The 15,773-nt window shown below is 39.4% G+C and overlaps 1 protein-coding gene across 4 annotated transcripts in view; it reads right to left on the reverse strand.

Annotated features, from left to right (window-relative positions):
- The window catches only part of cux1a (cut-like homeobox 1a), a 104,115-nt gene that overhangs the window by 63,250 nt on the left and 25,092 nt on the right, over positions 1 to 15,773 (reverse strand). The gene's annotated exons all lie outside the window — the stretch shown is intronic.

Here is a 15,773-nt window from a genome sequence, read left to right on the forward strand (position 1 = left end):
TTCAGTTACCGACATTCGTAAAAATATCTTCATCTGTGTTCTGCACAAGAAAGTAAGTCATAGACTAGAGGTTTAAAATGGCAAGTGACTGATGACAAAATTTTCATTTTTGAGTGAACTATCACTTACTCTGGCATTATGTATTTTATGGTACTATATAATATCAAAACAAATAATATCAACATCAGTAAGCAGTCCCAGCATAAACGCATCCTTCCTGTGTTGTCCCACATAAAGATCCACCTTAAGTCTCCCCCGGCTGCCCTCCTCCAGCGTCATACATCTTTAAAGCAGCCAGTTACACATGCACCCTGAACCAGCCTGGTGAATTATTTACCATCATCTTAAGCCTCTGTATTCCTCTTCCTACTTGCTCCATTATACCACATCACATGCCAGCCGCCCCTTCCACGCTGGCATCTGGCACTGGGATGGTACAGTATTGCCTTGTGGGAGTCATGCCAGGCCTGTTTGAGGCTGATGGTGTCTGCAGTAATACCATCTAAACTCAGAATTAAACAGTTTGGTTTAATCATGTCTGACTAACGTCTGCGTTTCTATTTTGGTACACATCTGGAGTATTCTATCACAAAAATGCGTTCATGCCTCTACTGTCCTCATATATGTATGAGGCTCATAAATCGGCATGCTTTTGTCACATTTCCGACATTGATTTTATTCAGTTTGTCGGATCTGTAAAATAAAGTCTACAAGAAAAACGTTTTTGGGCTGAAAGAATTATTAAATTTGCTAATATTTTATATGTAATATTTTCATTTTTATAATATTTCATACTTCCAGCATAGACGGGGTTGAACTTATGTACAGTTCAATTATGAAAGAGGGGATTTTATATTCATAATGTATCGAATGAAGTGTTCTGGTTCGATTCCCAGGGAACATATGTACTGATAAAAAATATGCGTATATACATATACCTTGTAAGTAGCTTTGTGTAAATGTGTCAGCCAAAAGCATAAATGTTCCCATATGATGCATAACCGAAGCTTTATTGTACTGCTTTGTATACAACACTGTTAAAATAAAGATAAAAAACGATTCAATATACAGAGAATCTAGTGTTGTATTTGGGAATAGTGGCTTCTGGAAAATGGCCTCTTCTGTTAAGTCGTAAATCTCACTAAATCCAGCACTGGAAATGGTGGAACAGGAAAGCACATGGTCTCGTTTGTTCACTAGATGTCTTCTTGTGTCCCTCCCTGCCTTCTGGATGTAGAATCTTCATTCAACAAAGTCTAAGAGCATCACCCCGCTCATTATTCATAGGTACACACAGACAGACACACACCCACACATGGACACACACTCATGCATAGAGAGCAGAGGGCAGCCATGATGGATGAGAAGAGACTTCGCTGATAAGAGCAAGGCCTTATTTTTGCCTCCATTATAAAAGAACACACAAACACACATGCAAACATTCCACAGGAAACAGAACTGTGGCATTTCACCAGTGTCTGATAGCGAAATGCATTGTCAGCTTGTGTACCGTAGTCCAAAATATTAGATATTTCCGGGTCTCTTATAGGAATAGTTCACCTTCAGACTGAAAATTCTATCATCATTTACTCACCCTGTTGTCATTATAAACCTGAGTGCTTTTCTTTCTTTTGCAAAACACAAAATAAGATGTTTCGAAAGAATAAAGGTAACTAAAAACTGTCGCTCGCTATTGGTTTCCATCGTATGGACACAAAACCAATGCAAGTGATTAGGGACCAACCGGTTTTTGTTAGCAACATTTTTCTAAATATCTTCTTTTGTGTTCTGCGGAAGAAAGAAAGTCATACAGGTTTGAAATGACAAGAGAAGAACATTTCACCATTAATTTACTGGTTAAAAACACAATTGCAATTTAAGCCTGCAAGATGTTTTAAAGCATAGATGTCTGATTCTTATAATATGTTGTACCACACCTCATCTCAATAAAGCTATTCATTCGAGTTTAGAGTTCAAACTTTAAGACTGAGCAATATTAATAATGATTCGTGTTAACAAACACGAAAATAAAAGAATGCTGAAAAAAACAAAACAAGCATCTATGCTTTGTGAATTCATGCTCACCTACAGCTCCCAAGCGTATCTGTCATTTTGAGTGTTTGTGTGTCTATGTGTGGGTGCGTGTGCCTGTGTTTGCGTCTCTGTGTGCGCAGCTGTGCACGCACATCTACGTGTGGGCGTGCCTGAGTCCTTTATTCCGTGCTCCCACACCCTTAAGGTCACAGTCAATTAAAGCAGACGGAAAACAGACAGAATGCATTCAGCTCCTTTGCAGCTACACCTTAAAACTTACACGCTCTCTCAAGCACACATTCTCACAAGAGGGAACCATACGCCATGTAACCGCAAGACGACGGGACATAGCAGTAGGAGAAAATGAAAAACAGTGGCCAAATGGACTGAGGATGGGGGTGGGGGGCCCCGACCGGCCCCCATGCCGTTGAATGCCCCCAGACGCTGGTCTGGTAATGAGGTCACGGGACTGTCAGACAGACCCCCAAACAAAGACACTGTGATCTAGGGCCAGCCTATCTCTCAGACACATGCACTGTTGATGGAGGTTATCAATCACACACACACACACACATACATACAGACACACACACACACACACACATTCCTTTAATAATACACTTCTGCAATCCCAACAATGCTTTTTGATGTCATTTTAATCGATGGTTCACCCAAAAAGGTAAATACTGTCCGTTTGTTCAGCATGAAATATATTTTTCTATGCAACACGGAAGAAATTCAATCTTCTTTATCCACTCTTTCCATAAAATTATAATAAATTCGGTTTTGAGTTTTCCAGTCTCAAAGGGGAGACAAAAATCAAAGAACATTTCTTATCGACATAAAAGTCCATGGTTCATGTGTCACAAGAGACCATTTTTGGGTGGTTTTGTGTTTTCTTTTTGGATCTTGCAGTCAACATTTCTTTGAATCATGATACATATTTTGAAGCATCAAATTTTGTTACAATATATCGTTCAAAAGTTCAGGCAGGGTTCATTGGTTGTTAATAATTGGTTGAAGATTATGTTGAGATTGAAAAAATTCTATAAAAATCAATGTGCTATATTTTAATATATTGTTTTTGTATAGTAACCCCGTTTGCATGCAATTTCTAGAAATATTCTCCTGGCTTTTTACAGCCATCTTTTATTTGTTCTCGCCCAGAGATGATTGTGAAAAAATATTAATGGGGTTCTTATGCATGCTGTGATCTTATAGAAATTTTTTGAACATTAACATTCAGTCAAGGTCATTAAATACAATTTTTTACTATTATGATTGATTGTGAACAAAACACTAAAGCATATGCCTTCATATTAAAATATATAGTCAAGAGAAACATTTCACTCAAGCGACTCTAAACATTTAAACAACAGTGTAGGTGAATATAAAGTGAATAAACAAAAATAACATAAATTTTGATCCTGATAATCACAGAAAGTCGAAATACAGAATGAATACTGTACAAATGATTCTTGACATTTAGATCTATATGAACTTGAACCTTTTTATCTTAAAACAAAGCATCCTGGAAAAGCTCGCTACACGCCAGGCTGTCGCAGAGGAAGTACAGCAAAGGGTTAACGCAAAGAAAGCTGGAAAATAGAACTTTTCTTTGGCAATTAGTTCTGATGAGCAGGTTTGTTAGGCAGCAGCTATTGAAGCTCTATTTATAGAGATTGCTCCAGGAGAAAAACCTGAGATGCGGCCATGCAGATCAGAGGGAGAGGGGGATGAAAGAAGGGAAATGAAAGAGGAAAGGGGGATGGTGAAAAAAAGTGAGAAAGACATGGCCTTCTGCCTCCGAGGAATGCAGGGTAGCCTCTATCTGATGATGAAATGGTGTTGTAGCGAATGAGCGGACGTCTGTCTGACCTCTTGTCCGAGAGATGGTTTGTTTGCATTTTTCGCAACTTTATATCACCCCAAAAGTGTCGAAAGGCCGTTTTGCACTCTCAGACGCACAGTTTAGAGCCGAACACGAGGCCATTAATTAAGCAAGCACATGTCGACTGGATTATTTATTCAGACCAAACATCAAGCTCGTCTTCGGTCAAAAATAAATAAATAAAGTGCCTTACAGATATCCGTCTCAGGCTTTTTCCATTCAGGGTGCATAATTGTCAGCATTCCTCTTAAGTGCATATTCCATGGAAACAGCCCCCCTCCGTTCGTCTGAGCCTTGTGAAAACTTTAAATAGTGTTTTATGTTGCGCGATTATTTCTGCCTTGTAATTCTGTCAGAGGGTGGAGGGGGTCTCGGGCTCTGAAAATTACCTCAAATAAAACATGTGGTGGGAGTCGGCTGATGCAAGTGTCTCGCGCAAACACAAAGACATTTTCGAAGATGCATAAAAGAGAAATGAATGTAAACAGAGGACAAACGGGCAGGGTAGTCATATTGAAAGATTTCCAGATTTAACAAAATTGGGTAAAAGAGTAGAGGTGGCGAGACTTAAAGGAACAGTTTAAGCAACAAAAAAAAGAAAAAGTAAGAAAAAAAGCATGCAAATTTAATAAGAGTAATCCAAAACATTTTAAGCCATAAAATAAATCTATAAAAGGCTTTTATACCTTAATATATAAAAGGCTTTTGTATCAGATGACAAGGAATGTGCTACAAGATTATTTTGACGCTTGAAAGTCCCAGTCCCCATTCACTTTCATTATATCCCAAAAGTGGCCAATATACCTATAAAATGTTCACCCTTCTTTTTTTTTAACCGAAAAAAGTCAGTCCACCATGCTTGAAACAACACGAGGGTGGATCGTTCGGCAAAAAAGCAGCGACGTCCATCGTACGCCAAGACTATAAATATACACACACAACAATTTGTTACAGCTGAGAAGACATCTGTTTCACAGTATCTGGACTGCGAGCATGAACTACACTTGCTGTTTAATATAAAACATCAATTTAGTGGATAGGTTTTCAAGCCTTACTGATTCAAGATCAGTATTAAGATTGAGGGACAGAACTGCAGAGACTGCCAGCCCCGCTCCCTCAAGAGAATCACACAGCCCACAAATCAGTTTAATGTTTCACTGACAGCCATGGCTGTTCACAGGAGGGACCGCAACTGTGCGAAAACCCCCTCCCGCCCCACTGGTGAATAAAGTGAAACTGAAATGTTTTCTCCACAGACATTCAGACTGGAAGAAAGAACGAACTATATATTACTGGTGGAGAAACTCTGGGAGGAAAAGCAAGGCACAGATAAAGACTGTATCTTTCTGAAGACACTGTGTAAGCATGAGCTTGCTAAAGGAATACACTAAAAATAAAAAAGACTTTATTACATACTAACCTTCATGTCATTTCGAACCTGTGTGACTTTCTTCTGCAGGATACAAAAGAAGATATTTTGGAAACCAACAACATAAGCCTCTATTGACATCCATTGTACAGAAACAAAAGCACTGTTTTTCAAAATATCATTGTTTTTACACAGAATAAAGAGTCGTAAATAGATTTTGAATGACATGAGGGTGAATAAATTATGACAAAACTCTTATTTTTAGGTGCACCGTCCCTTTAAGAGGTGAATGTGTCTTTTTTTTTAAACAGATAAAGGAGACTTTGTAAGCTTGTAATGTACAATCTTTCTTCAAAGAAACTGTGTTAGCTTCAAAAGAAGAGTCTGATAAAGTGTCTTTATGAGAAGAAACTGTGCTAGCTTGTAAATGAGACTTTACAAAAAACGGTTACAGTTAGCCTGAAAAGGCGAGACTATCTGAGGAAGAGACTGTGAGAGCTTGTAAAGAACAGACTGTGTTAGCTTGTAGAGGAATGACTGTGCCTGTTTGAAGAGGAGAGTCGGAGTGCCTGAAAAATTGAGACTGTGCCTGTATGTGGAGGTCAGCGCGCCCCGCTGTAGCAGAGAGAGCACACAGAGCGTAAACACATTAACGTCACTGTGTTGCTGTACGCTCGGCTGCATTCACAGACTCTGACTCATCAGGGCTGGAATGGGAAACAGAGGACACTGGCAAGGGGGAGGCCCAATGTAGTCTCACACACACTCGCAAGTGCCATGTATTTGCAAACATAACTACACAAACACACACATACACATACGTACATGCCCACACACAAGCCAGACAGACATGTAACGATTACCGGTTTTACGATAAACCACGATACAAACATCAAACGGTTGGTAATATCATGCCATACTTTATCATTAAACCGTAGTTAACCAACTTAACATAACGGTAAATACTTTCCAGCGTCAGCAAAAGTTAGCAACAGAGGCACATTATGAAAGGTGGATTTCCTTCATTTATGTCAGAAGACCAAAATAAACAAGCAAAACATTATGTCATTGATACGAGACATACATATTCATCCTCGTCTGCTCCTGTTTATTTCTGATCGCATGGCTTTTAAAATCCAAAAATGTGCATATTGGGGGAAATATTGATACACTGAAGTACGTTTACTTCATATATCTTCAGACAGACTGATGATTTTAAAGTTCTGTTCAACTCTGTCCGTTTCTTTGGCGATCCCTCTTATGACTGTAGGTGTCTCCTGGGTCCTAAAGTACACCCGATTACTCATGACACATGCAGATAAAGGATTTAAGCTGTGTTTAGTGAAATAACATGATAAAAGAAAAAGATAAAAGTGTATAAATATATATTTACATATACATGTATAGGCCTACACACACAACAATTTCGAAATCATTTTTTTTCTTCATATTTTACTGTTTATACTGTAAGTATGTGTCATGTACAAAGAATATTTGTCTCATTGTGTGAACTACTAACAATATTCCTTAAAAAACTGCATCTATTTGCAGACAATGAAAAGTGGAGAAACAGGTGAAATAACAGAAAATATGCTCTGCATTTTTCAGACCTAAAATACTACAAAGAAAACAAGTTCATATTCACTTTTGAACAATACAACAGTAATATTTGTACATGTATTTAAGAAAAGTTCAAAAATAGTTTTTGTGTGATAACCTCGATTCTCATCACAGTTTTTGTGTTTCTTGTAATTCTGTTATTCTTTCACATTGCTGTTGAAGGACTTTGTCACTCCTGACGTTTGATTTTGTTGAAATTCAACAGACACTGGACCCGACATGCTCGAGGCAGAAACACACACATCCACGCGACTGCGCTTCAGAACAAAACTATCATCTGGAAAGTATCTGAGACAGCTAAAACCTGAGAATCGATGTCACGTCGTGGTGCGTGACACTAAAGGTTTACTAGCTGGTTTTACGTCCCGTTACAAGCATCACACTTTACACAGTCTTTCATTAGAGGGAGCTGTAAACGTCAACAGCCATTACCTCATCGCCGAGTCACATGGCCTGCATGATATCAGTCAACGCTCTAAGCTGAAGAAAAATAGTTAACTTACACCTTTGTGTGCCCCTTTTCTCTCTCTCTCTTGAACTATAAACATGGTTTCTGCAGGTGCAAGCGACCAGCGGTGCTCAGTGGAAATTTTAGCCGCGGTTCGCCCATCGACAGAAACAATATTATCATACACAATAATGGGTTTTCTGTGTTCGGCACAGCGCAGATTCCATTACAGCTAAAAGCAAACAGTGATGCTGTTGAGTCATGCCTGTTAAGCACTATAAATACAGACCTGCTCTGTGCTAATGGTCTGTAGCCTTGGCACCTCCAACCGCAGGTGGCAGAACGGAGTGACGGGTGAGGGTGGCTGAACCAATGGCATCAATGTCCATACATCTTTCCCTTTCGGTATTGTCACTCAACGGGGATGAAAATATGGAAGCCACACCCGAATAAAGAGATGACAGAAATGATTGTCAAAGATCGGCCAAGGCTGTGGTGCTCAAAATATCCCATCAGGCCGCAGTGTAAAGCGAACTGCCAAAATGACTGTTTACTGTGCACGATTTAATGGGCCGAGGAAGGAGAAAACGCCAGTTCTATTATGTCACACCCAAAGTTTAAGGACTGCTGAAAGGACACTGTAGGTCTACTCCAAAAATGTAGTGTGCTGCCTATGGAGGCAACATTATAAGTCATTATACTGAAGATATAATCTGCATTATATGTACGTTGCCTACTTAAGTACCTTACGTGTGCACAAAGGCTATCCCAGAATGCCTTACTCCCATATGGAGTGCTATTTGTGTTACTGCAATTCAAGAGCGTTCCAATAGTCACTTAAAGGATGAGGTTCCCTAATGGTTACGATGCAGTCTTATAAGGGTGTAACAACAGACTAATCTCACGATTGGACACAATATTACAGTGGGTTCATAAAACTGATTTATTTCCATTTTTTGTTGTAGATTCCAGGTTTGATTGAACATTTTGTGAGCAAATAAATTGTCACTAAGAAGTTGAAGCTAAACCGAAGCAAAGGTCACTTATTTTCAGCACAACCAATGGGACACGATATCAGATATTTACGGCATGGTTTTCATGGCTTTATTCTTTCATCGTTACTCTATTTTTGGCACAATATTAGAGTAGGGAGACACAGAAATGTGCTTGTAACCAAAAAACAAAGTAAAATTTTAAAAGAATATTGAATAATTTACAATATTTTATCATCACCCTTTCCAAATCTCAGATGTTCAAATTCGCTATTTTTCAGGAGCTAAGAAAACACTGTACTTTTCAAATGATTAAATACTGTGTTGTCCAAGTTGACAAGCCCTTTAATACTTTTTTTCTGTAGATACCCAGTGACAAACATAAAGGGTGACTAATAATTATTTTTGGGCAAAAAAGAATAAAAAATTAACAAAATAAGGAGATACAAGGTTTTCCGAAGAAAAGCAGCGAGATGTACGACATAATATTTAAAGTATTATTTATATCAGTGTTATTGTCAATACCGTACACATATGCAATAAGTTCAAACCGCCATCATATCACCGAAGAACACAATCTACATTTGCCACGATGTATCATAACACCCTCACTGACTTAGTAGACAGCTGCCTACATAGGCAGCTCACAAGGTTTTGGAACAGAGCTTGAGTGTGTGCATACACTTCCTTAAGAACCAGTAACCCTATACAGAGAAAGACCTCAGAGATACATTAATCAGTAAAAGTAGGTCTCTGTTAGGACATCTAACACTGGGGACCAGGTGATTGAGACTGGGGGCCTCCAAAGGACAGCCTTCCGGAGGTTAGCCTAAGCCACAGTGATGAAAAGCACAGGATAGGCTGGCCCGGTGTTGAAAAGAGGTAAGTGGATCTAGGGTTAATGGTGTCTATGCATGTGTGCATTTATATACGACGAGCATGTGTGTGTGTGTGGTATATGTTTAACTGTGCACATGCTTCTGTGTGTGCGTGCATCTAAGCGTGTCTGACAGCACAGCCGTTTGCTTGGGAGTGATGGAGGACGACCTGAAATCTGATCGTGCTACCAAGGCCAGTACACTGCCCACCCATGGAGATGAAGACGAGTGTGTGGGTTATCGGGTGTGTGCAGACACAAAACCACAAACAAACACACACAAACACACACAGACACAATGATATGCAGTTTAGAAACACTAAGGTTGCATAAATCCTCCAACAAAGAATATAAGTGTTCTTTGTTTTTCAATGATAATGCAAGTATTCTGCGTATCGGTTAGTATCTGCGGTTAAAGGATATACTATTCTTCTTTCAACGGCACTGTGAATGTAAGTATTTTCTCATCGAAACAATGTCTCGCGATTCTTTCGCAAACTAACAACGCAAACATTGTAAGTAAAGCATTGCAAGAGATTTACATTAGCGAAGGCGATAAACGTTACGAACAATAACAGACAACTGAAATCAGTTTGAAAGTCAGACTGAAAGTCAGACAAAAACAACCCGTTTAACTGATGGAAAAAGCTCATAATCATATACTGTGATCATAGGCGCAATGCACGTCAGACAAATTATGACTTCGTGCTTTCGATGGCCAAATTAACATAATCAAACAGACAAGGGAATTTAGATTCCTGATATATCCGGGCTCTGATCCCAGATCTTCCCAGGCTTTATGGCTGATTTCTGACCACAAGACTGTAGATTGCACTGGTTTGAATGGATCACTGGGGGTTGCAAAGACTCGGCTAACGTGACCAATCTGTTGTCGGCTACGCCGCCTCGAGAAGACAGATTACTCCTCTCCAGGCAGCTCAGGGACAGACGAGCCCCGCAACTCCAGAGGGAGGGTTCCCATTCCGGCTCCAATTCCCATTCCGTGTCCCGTTCCTGTCGGCTCTAATGACCCAACGCAATATCTCAGCACAAAGGGATTCTAAACAAGGTGGAAAAATATATTCAGATCAAGCCGCACATCTCTTCCAGCGGACCCTCCGCGGACTCGATGTCAGGTTGGGGAACTCACGCAAGCTCAGCGATGCATTCTGATGAGAAAATAAATTAATTCTTATGATGTCATAGGAACGGATTCATTGCTTATTATTTTATTTCCACAGTAAAAACCACCGCAGTGGTGACATACATGACTGAATAAACACAAAGTATCAAAGGGATAGTTCACCTAAAAATGATAATTCAGAACCCCATGTGACTTTCTTCAAAGGTACAAGGTACACAACACGAGATATTTATAGCAGAGCACAAATCCGCTCCTCTTATAAAAATCTTATGGCTTCTGAAGACGAAAAATAGTGCATGAGTGTTATGTGCTGTTATCTATTTTTTTGGGAGTCTGACCACTTTTATTGCTTTGTCAACATTTTGTTTAACATTTTTGAACAAGAAAAAAATCATCAAAACAATAAGAATGACATTTTTTATTTTTAAGTAATCTATGTCAAGACTGGACGTGCTCTGTGAAATATGGGCCAGCGTGATTCATAAACGCACAGTCGTCTGAACATCCAAAAGCATAACACTCAGCAAAGTCCAGTGGTGATTATCAGACAGGAAGCCCTGAGGATCAGCCAATCAACTTAGCTTAGAGAGACAGGAAGTGGCACACAGTCAAGCCCCATCAGTTTCACTCCAGTCTCATTCCAACTCCGGCTCTCCAGATGGATCAAATCCTACAATGAACCAGTACATTAAACAAGTGCTTCCAACCTCATACAAAGAGGAATGGGAAGAGAAAGAAATCACATGAAAACCAAAAAGTTTGAGCTATTTTATTAGTCTTTATGTAACTGATTTCACACATTGAATCAGTTCTATGAAGCTGTCGAGGGGAAATAAAGAGGCACTAACACTATAATTCGCTTTGAACCTGAAGGCAACGCAAACACAAGTGTATTCCACACAAGCCTTAGGAGGACTCTCTTCAATGATACCATGTTAAAGCAAATCACCTCTGACAGGACACAGAAGAACTTTAAAAGCATCTGTACCTTCCCAAATTATTTTGATAGGTATTGCGGAAACGGAAAATGTTGAATGTTATTAAAACAAAGAAATGCTCGCCTAAAATGCCCTTGGAAGGTTTAAGTTTTGCCACAAAATGACAGAAATGTATCTTTCTAGCTGTAGTTTCAGTCTTTCCGAAACGTTGTATCTCCATATTTAGTGATTTTTATTGCCATGAATCATTATACTAGTCATAGGATTTCGCAAATATATAACCAATTAAAAATATAAAAACATGTGTGTAAACTTTGACCACACAGTATGCGATCATTTAAAAAGTAAAGTGTTTAGACAAGCAAGATTGCACAAGGACAGTGACGATATGCTTAATAAGCATATGCTTCATTTTTTAATTGATGCATTTAATTATTAAAGTTGCAATCCATATTTTTATTGGCCAATATTAAGCAATTAATGTTGAAAACTGTCTCCATATTTTGCCCTGATTCGGAACTGTAAGCTTATAATAATGATTTATAATTTGAGTCGTTAATTTTGCCCAAAATCATCAGTTTGACGTCACTTGACTAAAACCCTAATAAAAGACAAGTATGTAACCTGCAATCTTATGTCTTAACAGACGAAGGCAAAACTAACGGAATGCAGCTTTAAATGCTACCTTTTATTATACTTGTGACTATCCATCTGAAACAAATGACATATTAGACCCCATTCGTGATTTTTCTCCCTACAGGCTATGGAAACATAATCTGCCATATCCGAACGTAGCGAATGACCCGGGTTTAAAAAGCGGATATGTCGACCCAAGACCTCACTGGTTTTCTTGCTCCCCGCCCCCACTACAGTGTAAACATCAAAGGCATTTTTCAGCGTGTTACTCATACAATGCTCTCTCGTTCTCTCTCTCCTCTCTACCTCTACACGCCGAGACGCACAAACACACTTATAAATGCGCTGTAACAAATTCAGACCTTGGTAAATACCCTGACGTCGTGTTAGGAACGGGACGGCTATAATTAACAGTGTAAGACGCCAGTCTGCCAGCGTGGGCGTCGTGCCAGTGGATCAGCCCTAATTACTGTATTCATTTTGTCAGGACCATTCACTTCACAGCTCTCTCTGACCAGCCCTGGCAGCCAATGAAATCTCTGGACACTCGCATCACAACGTCCAGGGGCCAACCAGCCGTCCCCTTTAAGGCAACATCAAAGCCAGTGAAGGAGCAAAAATCAAAATGGCTGACGCACACACAACAAGCGTAACTGTGAATAAACTTGTGTGAGAGGGCGAGTTTCTGCGACTGAGCAACATTCGATATGGCCTTCCATGGCAAGAATGAGCCGAAGAAAAAAATGAATGTGAATGTAAACAAGTTGAACATTATGAATATGACACAAACATTTAATCATGTTGTGAACGTAAGCTTTGAAGCAGAATGTCAAGACATTACTGAATGATTTATCAGTGTATATTTAAAAAAAAATGTCCAAAGGACTTTATCAAAAGTATATTACTTATATAGGGACATTATGTTAAATACGTTGTGATAATATTATATTTACTCAGATCCCAAGTTATAATTGCACAAGCCCTTTAAATCAGCTTGCTTGCTTGGTGTGAACGGGGTTTATTCCTACATCAAATTCGAACAACTTTTTCTGCCTCTAAATAACTTTTATTTTGCGGTGAATTCACAAAGCCCCCTTTTAAACGACCCTTCATCTACCCACAATCACTTTTCATGATACAATAAATTCCTAATTGATAAAATCAGGCCCCACCCTTCAGTTTTTCTCCTTAAACATCCTTTTTCACCCCAAAAAAAACATCACATTACAACAGTTGAACGGGTTTTAGACGTTCTTCCGTGCTGACTTTAAACAGAGACTGTATTTAAAGCAAGTTTTTTTGCACCTTTTTAAAGAGTTAGCTGGTTAAGCAAGCATCAAACGCTGGGCACATCAAGTTTAAAAGCTCCCTTCAAACCTGGTGTTTGCATGTGGTGAAACACTTTCAACAAATATGCAAAAAATTAGATTTTTATCAATGGCATCTAATGCATAAACTCGAACTATGTGGCGGCTGAAGTGAGAGAACGCACATGACCTTATGAAAATATTTCCATCAAGCAGCCAGACCCTGAATATAATTTTGGTGCCGACACACTGGTCCCTTTCAGTCTCCATCACATCCTATTTAAAACTCAATCTAAACAAGCAAAGCGAAACCTAAACGAAAATAGGGCCAAGTGCTCCGGTTGTTTGGGTTACATATTTATGCGTTTAAAAAAAAGACGAAATGAAGTGATCTGCGTCAAATTTAACGGCTGCTTAGGATTATTTATTTCACAGGTGCAGGCCAGAGAGAAACACAGACATTACGTAATGCGTTGGAAAATAACAGGTCATCCTAACAAATCCCTATCTGTCACATTGACATCATGGAGCGGACAATAAACTTTTCAACCTTAGTCCTGAGGCGCAGCAGAACCATGAAGGGGCTGCATAAACAAGCAGTCAATAACAATTACACAACAGCAGCGCAACACGCTGCGGACGAGAATGGAAACGGATATAGAGAATCGCACAAACTATACGGGCAATTTATTTTTCTAAATATATACAGACAAGTCCTGAAAACGTTAACCACTGGTGGTGGGAGGTGAGGCACAAATAGCAGGATTGTTATTAATAAAGCTAAAAATGGTTGAATTCCAGAAAAGTCTGATATTCTTTGAAAAGGCCTCCAAAGGATGGATTGAAGGGGGTTTAAAGTATGTACTTCTAAATGCATCATATAACAGTGCTGAAATAGATATTTCAGTGAGCGCTCAAGTCCATAATTGTTAGAAATGTCACCTGTGGTGACCATACAATTTGTCGCCCAAGTTTCACGACGTAACTTTAAAAAGTATTATTAACACATCACAAGTAAATCAAATTTTTTTGGGATGAAAATATTTTAAAGAATTGCTGACTGCTAACTAACTGTGCCAAGACAAACCATTGTGGCTCTTAAAGGTATAGTTCACCCAAAAAATTTAATTCAGTCTTCATTTACTCAGCCTCATGACAATTCAAACCTGTATGAATTTCTTTCCTCTAGAGAACACAAAAGAGGATGTTTTAAAGAATGTTGGTAACCAAACAAAATTGGACCCCATTGACTTCCATTGTTTGGATACATAACCACATTTCTCCCTAAACATATTTTGTGCGGATAAATACAACTGGAGGGTTAATTCAGAATTCTATTCTTTTAGTCAAAAGAAACACTATAGTTATCAAACCATGGCACGTTAATTCCACATCCACCCATTTAAGCAACGTTCCCTCATCACAGATAGAATTTCCACCTCTCCATCCGAGGCCCTTGATGTCTTGCACCTTAGGTACTGGGCAAAGACCCACTACGACTTTTTTTTGCTTTTACAGAGTTCACAGAATCTCCGAACGTGTGGCCTCCGAGCCAAAACCCCCGGCACGATTACTTTAGTTAACGGGTTATTAAGCTCAGACATAAATTGCAGCCCTAGACATTTTAAATGGAAAAGGGGGACTGATTTATTGAGGCTCCGGAGACAAAACAGGTTTTTTATTTTCCATTTATTCATCGGCTCTCTCTGAGAGCGGTAACTCGTGAGGAATTCGCCAAACGAGAGGCAGGAAAGGGGGAGTGAGAGGGAGGAGGGCAGAGGCGACGGCAACCTTGATCAAAGATAACGCTGACCGGAGCGCCAGGGTGCCCTTGAGTGCTCGACTCGAAAGACGGTTGGCAGGGACTTCTTAAACTGAATACAGTGGAGAGTTATATGCATTTGGAATCTGGAAGACTGGAAGCACCTGTTTGAGATCTTCACATGAGCACTTTTATAATGATATCGGTAATATTAATCAAAGAATTAAAGAAAAGCCTGAGGTGAACTCCAGATGACTTATGACAGCTGTTTAATGTCTTCTTTTTCTTTACATCCTTGACTTTCGTTCTGAGGGAATGATGTCATCATTACCTATGTACTCTTGCCTCCACAACTCTTTGAATTAAATTAGGCATATCACACACAAATACAAAGACTTCGCTTGCAAATGCACATAAACATCTGAAAACCGTTCTCATCCAACAATGATCACGTTCTCTCATTGTCTCTGCATGTTCGCTTTAACTATAAGATCAGAAAAGGGTTCCAGTAAATACAAAACCACTGATGCTTACTGTCCTGCTAACATGCATCGTCAGGTTTTCCCCTAGAACATGACCTTCCGGTCAACTCTACGGTCTGAGCATGACCGTCCACCTCTAGCCATGCAGACTGAGTATTCCCTCAATGGATAAATCATATCCTCTGGTTTCTCCATCACTGACCTCTCTTCCGAGGCCACAACGAATGTCATACAAGTGCAAATCCGAAAAATAATAGCAGCTCAGCCATGTAC

This window comes from Triplophysa dalaica, chromosome 22 (assembly GCF_015846415.1).
Source record: "Triplophysa dalaica isolate WHDGS20190420 chromosome 22, ASM1584641v1, whole genome shotgun sequence".
Lineage (NCBI taxonomy): Eukaryota > Metazoa > Chordata > Actinopteri > Cypriniformes > Nemacheilidae > Triplophysa > Triplophysa dalaica.